The 12,017-nt window shown below is 37.9% G+C and overlaps 1 long non-coding RNA gene across 1 annotated transcript; it reads right to left on the bottom strand.

Moving 5' to 3' along the window:
• Nucleotides 1-1,122: 1,122 nt before the first annotated feature.
• On the bottom strand, nt 1,123-10,549 carry LOC125407327 (uncharacterized). Its single transcript, XR_007234182.2, has 4 exons — nt 10,511-10,549; nt 7,354-7,461; nt 2,296-2,460; nt 1,123-1,333 (listed from the first exon to the last, which is right to left on the bottom strand). It is a non-coding gene; the product is annotated as an uncharacterized LOC125407327 (long non-coding RNA).
• Nucleotides 10,550-12,017: the final 1,468 nt, after the last annotated feature.

Here is a 12,017-nt window from a genome sequence, read left to right as displayed (position 1 = left end):
AATGAATATTGTTTAATTTCCATGTGTTTGTGGGATTTCTGAAATTAGTGTTGGGGTTAAATTTTAACTTTAAAACATAGTAATGTGATAAAATACATGGGATTCTTTCTATTTTTGTACATGTTGAGGTTTGGTTTGTTACCAGTATGTGGTCAATTTCTGAGACTGTTACATGATGTGCTGAGAAGAAGGTAAATTCTTTATGTTTGGATGAAATGTTCTATAGATATCTATTAAGTCCATTTGAGTCATAACATCTGATAGTTTGCTTATTTATCTGTTAAGTTTCTGTCTGGCAGACCTGTCCAATGGGTAAGAGTAGGGCATTGAAGTCTCCCTTACTAGTGTGTGGGGTGTAGTGTGTTATTTAAGCTTTAGTAGTATTTCTTTTACACATGAAGTTGCCCTTATATTTGGAGCATAGATGTGCAGTATTAAGATTTCCGTTTGATGGATTTTTCCTGTGAATAATATAAAATGTCCTTCTTTGTCTCTTTTGATTGATTTTAGTTTGAAGTTTATTTCATTAGATATTAAGATAGCTACATCAGCTTGTTTCTTAGGTCAATTTGATTGGAAAAAGAATTTTCCCAACCCTTTACTGTGAGGTGATGTCTGTCTTTGATGTTGAGGTGTTTTTTCTGTATGCAACAGAAGAATGGATTCTGGTTTTATAACCAATCTGTTAGCCTGTGTCTTTTTGTAGGTGAGTTGAGTACATTTATATTAAGATATATTAATGACCAGTGATTGCTAGTTCCTGTTATTCTTGTTTTCTTTGTTGGTGATGTTATTTTGTGTGTTTTTTCCTCTTTTGGGATTTGCTGCTCTGAGATCAACTATTTCTGTGTGTTTTTGGATGTAGTTAACTTCCTTGGGTTGAAGTTTTCCTTCTAGTATTTTTTGTAGGATTGGGTTTGTGGCTAAGCATTGGTTAAATCTGGTTCTGTAATGGAATAGCTTATTTTGTCTGTCTATGCTGATTGAAAATTTTGCTGGGTATAGTAGCCTGGGCTGGCATCCATGGTCTCTTAATTTCTGCATAATGTTTAGCCAGGACCTTCTGGCTTTCATTGTTTCCATTGAGCAGTCAGGTGTACTTCTGATAGGTATGCCTTTATGTGTGACTTGGCCTTTTTCTTTTGCAGCTCTTAATATTTTTTCTTTATTCTGTATATTTTACAGCTCCAAGAGCCAACAAATAAATGGGTGTTGGAAAAAAAAGACACCAAGTGACTGTTAAAAGGGACACTTGTTCTCATTCCTCAGTAAAATGAAGAGGGGCTGTCTTCCAACATTCCTGATGATGTCTTGTCTTTTACTTCCTCAGCTCCTAAAGAAAGAAAGGATAATTCCCATGAGAAAGCTTGATAAGACTAAATAAGCGTAACCTGTTTAATTTCATATTTATTTCTCCTCTTTGGGTCTTTCCATCCTCTCAGAGACAACTTCTTCTTCAGGGAGAGACTTGAAGGTGCAGTTTCCATGGAGGAAACACAACCTATCAGGGGGGTCAGCTAGCAGATCTGCCTGAGTCTCACATGTGTAGCTTCCCAACATGGACCTGCATCTCTACGGAAGAAGATTTTTGTCTTAATCTCTATTTTCTCTTTCAAAGTTCTGGCAGACTTGGTGAGGAGCAATCTATTTCATTTCTAAATTAGTAATCATACAAAAATTCACAATGACTTGACATTTTCATGAGTGTATAACATTGTGTTTTGAAATCTGTAACTTCTTTGAAGTGTCTTCGGAGACTTTTATCTACAATGACCCGCCCAATCCAAAGCATTATTCATATTTCTATATTATTAGTTAATATAAATTAGTAGTTCCTGATAGAAAAAAATATATTTTGCTATACAAATATGATTAGTATGGCCATATTCTTTAATTCTAGTCATAATTGTAAAATATTCATTCACAAGGAATGCTACATTTGTGAGAGTTCCCAAAGCATTCTATGTGAATCTACATTATTCTGATTAATTACCTCTGCATAGTACACCATTATTGTATAGAGACTTGTAATTAATTTGCTAACTGTGTAAAGGTGTTCATTCTATTGCCTCCAGAAACTGTTCTGAGTAGTCAAAGTGGACATCATAGTCTACTTCATAGGTACAGCAACTGAAGCCAGTTTGTATTAGTATAAAGGCCTTCCTAGACAGTTTTCCTTTCACCTTCCTATTGACTGTGGCATCTATCCCTTCCAATTAGCCATGATAAATATCTCCTTTAATAGCTTAAACCAGCCTCAAAGTAGCAAGGTCATCCTTAAAATAGTCCTCTTACCAAACTAATTCAAGTTCATTCTCAAAAAAAAGTTTCTAGATAGGTGGAATCCACTTCACATCCTCTTTTGCATTTCTTATCACTGGCAGACGCTTTTAAAAAAGAAAAAAAAGAGCTTCCAGATTGTTTCACACTGCTTTCTCCCATCTTTAATAGTCTTTGCAACTGTTATAATAAAAAAAAGACAAGAATTGTTAAAAGTATCAATGATATAATACAATTTGCTTTATTGATCACATGGTCTGTGTACACTTTTACACACTGGACATGCATCTTTAAGATGTATGCTTTAGAGTCACAGTTATGTGAATAGGACTATGGTTTAGAGCCATGTTCATGATGTAAGTTTTTTGGTTTGGTTCTGTTACCTTCAAGAGTATTAGAATGTAAGACTGGGACCACAGATTTATGCTACACTTATTCTTTTCTTCAAACTAAACCAATGTTTTCCATATTTTTCTTCAGTTTCCTTTGTTGGTTATATAGTTTTAAGGCTTTTTATTTTGTGGAAAGTCTTTCTTTCTCTTTCAGTTATAGTAGATAATTGTTCTGAGTAATCTAGGCAGATCATTATAGTCTTTAAAACTTGGAATGAATGTCCCAACCTCTTTGGGTTTTCAAAGTTTCCATGAAAAAACACACTGCTGATGTGGGAGTACCCTCTGTGTGCTGTGATGATCATTAATGAATAAAGAAACTGCCTTGGCCTATTGATAGGGCAGAACTTAGGTAGGCAGAGAGGACTGGACTGAATGCTGGGAGAAGGAAGGCAGAAACAAGATGCCATGGATCTGCCAACAGAGTTGGATGTGCTGAAAGTTTGCTGGTAGGCCACAACCTCATGGTGATGCACAGATTATTTGAAATGGGTTAAATTAAGATGTAAGAGTTAGCCAATAAAAATTAGAGCTATGGGCCAAGCAGTGACTTAATTAATACAGTTTCTGTGTGATTATTTCAGTTCTGGGCAGCCAGGATGAACAAGTAGCTCCTTCCAACACACTGCTACCTTTATGTGATTTCCTTCATATGTGGCTTGTGCAACTTTCAATATACTTTTTTTGTTATGTGTACGTAGTGTTTTAACTATGATATTCTGTGGGGATTTTCTTTTATGACCTTATCTATTTGGTGTTCTGTGATCTTCTTGTATCTGTATAAGTGTGTCTTTCCTTTGTTTGGGAAAGTTTTTTTCTATGATCTTGTTGAAGATCTGGTCTATACCATTGACTTAGAGTTCCTCTCCCTCACCTGTACCTATAATTGCTGTAAAAGGACACTGCTCATTCGTTCCAGGCTGCCAGACCTGAATAATCACACAAAGCTACATTAATTACAACACTGTTTGACCAATAGCTTAAGCATATTCCTAGCTACCTCTTACATTCTAAATTGACCCATTTCTACTAATCTGTGTATCACCATGAGGCTGTGGCCTAACAGTAGGTTCCAGCACCCTTCTCCTTCAGCAGCTGCATGGCCTCTCTTTGATTCTTACACACACACACATACACACACACACACACACACACACACACACACACACACACACACACACACATATATATATAATCTTCCAGCCTGAATATCTTCTGCCCTGCCATAGGCCAAAGCAGCTTTATTCATTAACCAATAAGAGCAACACTTATATAGAAGGACATCCCACATCAAATTGGAAAGTTTGGTTTTCCCATGGTGTCCCACATTGCCTGTATATTCTTGTGTGTGTGTGTGTGTGTGTGTGTGTGTGTGTGTGTGTGTTTCAATGTTTCTTACTCTTTCCTTGTTTGGTTTACATCCTCACCTTTATCTGGAGTGCCGATATTCTCTTTTCTATTTGATTCTTTCTACATGTAAGGCTTTCCTCTGAGGTTTTTAGTTGGGTTATTGGATTTTTCAGCTCCATCTTCACTTAAGCTTGAGTCCTCTACAGTGTTTCTGTCTCGTCATTGAATTCCATTCTCACATCCTATGTTATCTTCATCATTTCAATCAGCCCATGCTTGAGTTTTCTTGAGTATCATTCAGGTATTTATTCTCCCTAAGTTTTTTCTACTTAATTTCATCGAGCTTTTTCTATGTGTCTTCTGTAAACTCCCTGAATTATTTAATAAAGCTTATGTTTTTTTTAATTCTATGTCCTGGAATTCATTTAGGTAATTCTCATTGGCAAACATTTCTACAGAACTGGCAAGTTTGAGAGAAAAGATACTGGTATGATCTTTCATACTGTTGGTATATTTGTGATGAGATCTGGGCATGTGAGTTTACTTTGTTAGTTTGAAGTCTGATATGAACAAAGTAGGTTATAGCAGAAGAGAAAATGTGTGGGCAAGTTGGATCTAGAAGTGGAAATGGCTTTGGTGAAATGAAGACAGGTGGACAAAGTGGACTGAACTGATATACAAGTTTCTGGTACAAACCGGGAGTATGGAGGTAGATCTTTGTAAATGGGCATTTTTCTCATAATCACTCAGAAGCTTATCTTAATTTAAAATGCTCAGCCAATAGCTCATACTTATTATTAACCAGTTTCTTACATTTAAATTAACCCATTTCTATTAATCTATGTATTACCAAATGGCTCGTGACTTTACCTGTCCTCTGATATCTTGTTCCCTCAGTAGCTCACATCATCTTTGGCTCCACCATTCTTCTTCTTCTCCATCTAACCTTATTCTACCTGACTATTGGTCAGCCAGTTTCCTTATTAAACCAATCAGAGCATAATTTACACAGTTTACAGGATTATTTCACAGCAAATCTTGCTTGGTAAAAAGGTTGGATATGGCAGGGGAAGGGACTATGGGTTGAGAACTAGGTAGAGAAGGTCCTAGCAGAAGCCTAAATTCCTCTGTATACAGTCAGGGGAGGTCAGACTAGGCCAGAACATTGGATCTGGGACCCCATCTTGGAGAGAAGGTGTGAGTAGGGAAATAATAAAGACCACGAAGCTACACACCTCTTCTTAACTATGAGGATCCAAAGCCTAAAGGGCAAATCACCCCAGATCATTAGAACCCTGTAGTCTGATTTAAAGAGCTTAATCAGGGCTTAATACCTTTTTGTTCTTCTACCTTGCAGCAGCAAGTGATTTCTTACATGCCTAATGCACCCCACTTTTAATCTGGGACTTTCCCTGGATGTACTTTCTTTATATATAACACTTGACAGAAATTGATAAGCACCAAGAAAGAACAGACCCCTGTGATGACTTACTAAGCTTTACTCAGAATAAACATCTTCCAGGTCTTACTAGTCTTCATCCCCAATGCATCCTCTGGAAACTTTGCCTGCACGTGTAAGTGCCTGCACACTCTCCTTCATCATTTGTTACTACAGAATAAAAGGGGCGTGCTGTTCAGAATATTTTCCCCAAATGACTCTTCAACAGCCAGTAACTTTGATGAATTCCTAATTTTATCCTGTCTGTATAAGATCCACCTTCATAAAAACCTCTGGTCTAAAGTTTATCACTTTCCCCCCAAATGTATAATCTGTAAGATATCATAATAAGCATTCAGTGAATAATTTACTCATAATCTAGAGAGTATGGAATGCTCTTTTCCCCAGCCTGTTTATGCCCTAGCAACTGGAAAGGGAAAATAAAGGCAAGAGTTCTTGGGGCATGATGGAACAGAAATGAATGCAGTCATCAAGGAGGAAAAAATAGTGAAAAACAGCCTTGGAGATACTCATCAGATGTGCAATATCTTTCTGTATATATGTTAGTTGATGGATAAAGCTGTTTTGACCAGTGGCTTTGCACAGTAAAGCCAGGCAGAAAATCTAAAAAGAGATATAAAGAGAGACTGGGTGGAGTCAAGGATATGCCATGTAGCTGCTGAAGAAGTACTCTGGAACATACCTGTAAGCCATAGCCTTATGGTAATACACATATTAATAGAAATTGGTTAATTTAAGATGTAAGAACTAGCCAGGTGGTGGTGGTGCATGCCTTTAACCCCATTACTTGGGAGACAGAGGTAGGTGGATCTCTGTGAGTTTGAGGCCAGCCTGGTCTGCAAGATCTAGTTCCAGGACAGCTAGGGCTGTTATGCAGAGAAATTCTGTCTTGAAAAAAAAAAAAAACAAACAAAAGATGTAATAACAAACTAAGAATACAAACTGTGTTGTAATTAATAGAGTTTCTGTGTGGTTATTCAGTTCTGGGCAGTTTGGAAATTAATGAGCAGTCTCCGTTTATACTTGTCAGCAAAATCAGGCATTAAGATCCAGTAGAAAACGTCATTTTGAGTGAGGTAACCCAAACCCAGAAAGACAATTATCACATGTATTCACTCATAAGTCATTTGTAAGCACAAAACAAAGAAAACCAGCCACAAATCACAATCCCAGAGAACCTAGACAATAATGAGAACCCAGAGAGAGACATACATGGATCTAATCTACATGGGAAGTAGAAAAAGGCAAGATCTCCTGAGAAAATTGGGAGCGTGGGGACCATGGGAGAGGGTTGAAGAGAAGGGGAGAGGAAGGGAGGGAAGCAAAGAAAAATGTAGAGCTCAATAAAAGTCAACAATTAAAAAAAGACCCAGTATAGCTCTCCTCCCCAGGCTCCCTTCAAGCAAGATGATCCTTCTTTACAGCTGTTACTGGAGACTGGAAAATTATGATGCTGAGTCCAAGGCTCCTCTTTCCTTCTCCATGGATTGACTTGCAGTTCTGGGACGGAATCCAGGGTCTTCTGTATTTTAGGTGAGTCTTCTACTTCTGAGCCTTCCACGTTACCCCACAACCAGAACTCTTGCCATTTTATTTTCTTCCCTGCTCAACCATCTTCCCAGAGGTCAATAGCAAATCCAGCAAAAAAACTTCTCATACTCAATAGGGTTCTGGGGGAGTTAGTGTTACCAGAAGCTATATGTGTAGAGTGAGTATTTTTCCTTCAATGCCTACAGTAACCACATGAGTACTGGATCCACAGCCAAAGCTCCTTGGGGTGCCAGCACCCAACAGAGACAAAATTCTCTCTCCTAGCTCACTGGTGGCAGCATTTGTGGTTGAGGAAGTCTTCACTTCCCCGGGACAACTTACCTACTCATGTGCATTTCAATCAGATATGTGACCCCTGGGGTTGCTGGGGAATGACTGAGCTCATTGTCTGACAGGGAACATCCATCGAGGAAAGTTAGATGACTGAGCCTAGGAAAAAGGTAAAGTAACAGCTTTATTTCTTCAGGATGAAAGGAGCCCTAAGACCTGGAAGCTGACAACTTGGATTGAGTATTTTATGAGTCCCCAGGGCCCTCCCTTTTCCCCTACTGCTACTGTTTATGTTCCTTCCCCCATGTCTTCCTGACATTTCTTCTCAAAATAACTTCTGATACAAAGAAGCTGCCATTCATCTCAGTGGTTCAGCTTTGCTTTTCTTGTCTACCTATCTCCCTCTGATTCTTCACGCATTCATTATTTAATAAATATTTTTAAAAGTTTCTTCCCATTGACTCTACTATATTTTTAAGCCACTATGAAGAAACTCTGATATTGGCTTATGACTTTCTACATTTGCTGATAAATAGTTTCTTCATGGCCTCTATCCTACAAGTAATTAGGAGCAAAGATTATTTTTAGTTCAAGCGAGCCAGAAGTAACCATATATCTTAAGAACAAGCTTAGAAATAAAGGGTCACAATACCACACAGGCCAAAGAGAACTGGGAAGCCAGAGATACAACACCTACCTTGGCTTTCTCTGTAATGGGCAGCGTGCATGTATGGTCATGAGTTGAATAGTATAAGTAGGAGGGGTGTGAATACATTCCACTTATAGAAACAAAAGCCTGTGTGTGTGTGTGTGTGTGTGTGTGTGTGTGTGTGTGTGTGTGTGTGAAATTTGAGTTCAGATCTTTACTTCTTTCAGGCACCACTACTGGTGAGCATTAGCAAAGGCTCCTCACAGCAGTTGGCTTCATCTTCCCACATGATCACACAGAGCATTTCAGAAACCCAGATGCACAGTCTTAATCACGAGCCTGGCACATCAGTGGAGGGTCAGCAGCATGCTGAGGGCGCGACGGCCCCATGCTCACATTCCTTTATTCTGGGGACTTTTATTGATTTCAGCTTTTGAAATGTTCTTCGCCTCCAGCCTGGAATTCAGACTCCTCTCAGACACCCTGGCGAACTGCATTTCTAAACCAAAGGGACACAAACTTCTGACCTTTCCTGCTTTTCTCAAAACAAAGTTTAAAGTTGTCATCCAATGAAATATTCAACAGCATTGCTGTGGAAAGAAATTTATGTAATTCCTTTCCTGGATTTAACTAATATTTCATGCCTCCTTTTTTTTTTGATTAGAAGTTATGACATGGAGACTCAGAATACACAGTGAAACAAACCTCTCTGGAGCTCTTCTTCTCACTGCTGAGAGAATAACTATAAAAGCCGACAATGGCCAGTCTATATGACAGCAGGAGCCAATCACGCAAGCTCAGCAGCAGGCAGGAGAGGTCAGGACTAAGCAATTACCAGTTTTTCTGATGTTTGCTTCCTCATTCAAATCAAAATGACTCGTGGCAAGCCAGATATGCCACCTTCCAAGAATCCATTGTAAGGAGCCCAAGTCCTTCGCTGGGGAGCTCGCACAGGCTCTCAGCTCCAAGGGGACATTCCCAAAACCTGCTTTTTCTGTTTTAACTATAAGCCTGTACTACGGTCAGACTTTCTTTTTCTGTCAAATCCAAGATATGATGGCTGACTCCCACATGACGGCAAACACTAAACAAATACCTTCTTTCTCTGCAAATCATTTCTATTGCAATGTTCTTTCAGGCGTCTGAACAACTCAGCATACTATCAAGCAGTCCAGATGGTATCTTAAAACATTCATTAGGTTTTGTAAGGTGCTCAGCCACCAAACACTGATCACAAGTGTCCACCTGTGCTAAAATTTAATCAGACTAAGAGTAAGAAACAGAAGGCAAAATCTGTTATTATTTCTCTGACTGAGTCATGTTATTGATGTTCCCTTAAATCTTAGCATACTAGTAAGTTTATTTTACTTAAACAAAGCAATGACTTCAAAAACAAAGTGAAGAAATGTACCTTTTGTAGTCAAATCAGAATCTGTGAGTCCTGAAGAGTGACAAGGAATACCTGCCATAGTATATTGTCAGACCCTCATCTGGACCACAGCAGAGGTCTGCTTCATTTAAGATTTGTCTATGCCAAGCAATATTTTATTCCCTTGTTTCCCTTTTTTCCACTTTTATGGCCCTACTAATGTGATTAGTATCTACACCATGGCTCCCATTTCATTAGCAGTTCAGACCCATTCTATCTGTCACAGAAATTATGCTAAAATGTTATTTTACTATGTCATTGTTGAGTTTGAGGTCTACCACTCATCTAGTCTTTGTGTGTGCCCTCTAACACTGCTTGTCATTGCGTTTCCTCTAATTCTTCCTTGCAGCTCTGGAGAAACAATGCTAAGAGAATCTCTTAATATAATATCCTTGAAATAGGCCTGATTAAAAGGTTAGTTTTGGTGGTTTGCAGCTCCAGGGTCCTCTCTCAGGAAATAATATGGTCTAGGTATTCATCTCATATTTGGTAAGCACTCCATACATATATTTTGCCTATGTGTCTGAGTAAATGCCTTAGTCATTCTTCTATTGCTGTACAGGGACACTGTGACCAAGGCAACTCTTACAAAAGAAAGCATTTAATTGGGCTTGCTTACAGATTCAGAAGTTTGGTTCCATGGCAGCTCACAGGCAGATAGAGAACTGGAAAAATAGCTGAGAGTTCTACACCCAGATCTGCAAGCAGCAGGAAAAGAAAGCCACGGGGCCAAACTTCAAAGCTCACACCCACTGGCACACTTTCTCCAACAAGGCCACACCTACTCCAGCAAGGACACACCTCTTAATATGCTACTCCCTGTGATGAAGCGTTCAAATATATGAGCCTATGGGGGGCATTCTTATTCAAAAAGTATATTAATGAAGCCATAAGTGGAAATACACGAATTCTAGAGAAACAAATGATCAACATTTGTTTGATTCATCCCAAAAAGTTCTTCTCCAGGCCACAGTATATTTAACAGAGTATATTCAGGCTAGGAAAGTATTCTCAGAGTACTGAAATAAATTTAAAAAAAGAAAGTCAGTCAGGGATGCTATGAAATAATGTTTGTTATTTTTGTTTTTTGTTTTGTTTTCTGGCAGGGGAAAACTGAAAGGAATCATTACCTTTAGGCCAGCATCATTGGATATGCTCAATGAAGTCCTACAACCAGAAGAAAAAAATCCGCTATCATAAAAGCTTGTATAAAGTAGATATTGACAATAATGGTCAAAGAAAATAACAACAGATATTCAAACTAACTAGAAAAAAATGTAAATGGAAACAATCGCTCTTATAATAATCTTGGGTATAAATTAATTAAAATTTCAAACTAAAGGACATAGACTGATTGAACAAAAAATTTTAAAATACTCAGCCTAATGCTGTTTGCAAACACTTATATCACCAGTAACACAGAGGCTTAAAGTGGAAGCACTGAAAAAAAAAACCCACTCTTCTGTGCTAACAGAAGCAAAGGTCAAACCGAACTGTGTGTAGCCACACGATAGACCTTCCTACAATATTCTGCTGTGTGAACCCAGTTGCCACAGAATGCTTTATGCCCATAGGAGTAATGCTGCTACCTGACGAAGGAATGTCTGTGGCAAGATGCCTCCAACCAATCAGCAATCCAGGGACAGTGCAGTAATATCATATTCTGAAACAATATTTGGGTAAGGGTTTTTTTGTATGATAAAATGAGATTTTTGTCCCAAAGAATAAACAGCATAGGAAAAACCCGTAAAATCTTAAAGTCGCAGAAGGTCTGAATAAGTTATACAAGGCTATGAATGATGGGGTTTAAGGGTGATTTATGTTGGAAGATTAAGATTTATATATTTCTAAGGTTATAATAATCTATTCAGGTAAGAAAAACTTTAAGATGTATGTTTAATCAAGATAACTACTTATATATTTGCAAATTTCATTAAGTTTTAACCATTTGGAAAAGCTTAGTCATAATAAAAAACTGTGGTAAGGAATTGTTTGGAGTCATGTTAAATAGAAATGTAATTCATTTACAAAAACAAGATTGAAGAGAGAAACTCATTTATATCTACCATTATATAGTCTTCTGTATAAGTTGTCAAAGTTAAGCCTGAAGAAAACTATTCTTCTTTTTAAAATCTGGATAGTTCACAAAATCTTTCACACTTTCCTCACTGAGAGAGCTAATTGCAGATGGACAGCCTCGACTGAACCATCCATAAAGATTGTACAAATGTCCTTTTCATCAACACTGCAAAATGAGCTGTGTGCTCTACAGATGTTACTAAAGGATACTTCTAGTCTGTTTAATCCTGTGATTGATTCCTAGTATGTTACAGTTTCATTATCACTGTTTAAAAAGGCTACTATTATGCAATATGAAGATAATCATATCTTTTTAAATTTTTTTTCAGGTTCAATAATTGATAAGACAATAAATCCATCTTGTATATACCACTCAGATCACTTCTTACTCGGGACTTCCTAGTCACCAAGAAAGAGGAATGATCAAGAAATTAAAGTTTACAGGAAGCTTAGGTGCTTGATTCTCCAGTCTTTTTTGCAAAACTGTCTTTCCTTGTCTAAACCGTAAACACTCTGTACCATCAGTACTTGTCCTTCAATTGCCATTTCAACTACTCC

This window comes from Myodes glareolus, chromosome 19 (assembly GCF_982192425.1).
Source record: "Myodes glareolus chromosome 19, mMyoGla1.1, whole genome shotgun sequence".
Classification (NCBI taxonomy): Eukaryota; Metazoa; Chordata; class Mammalia; order Rodentia; family Cricetidae; genus Myodes; species Myodes glareolus.
Note: the sequence above shows the minus strand (reverse complement) of the source record. Positions and strands in the feature narration are given on the sequence as shown.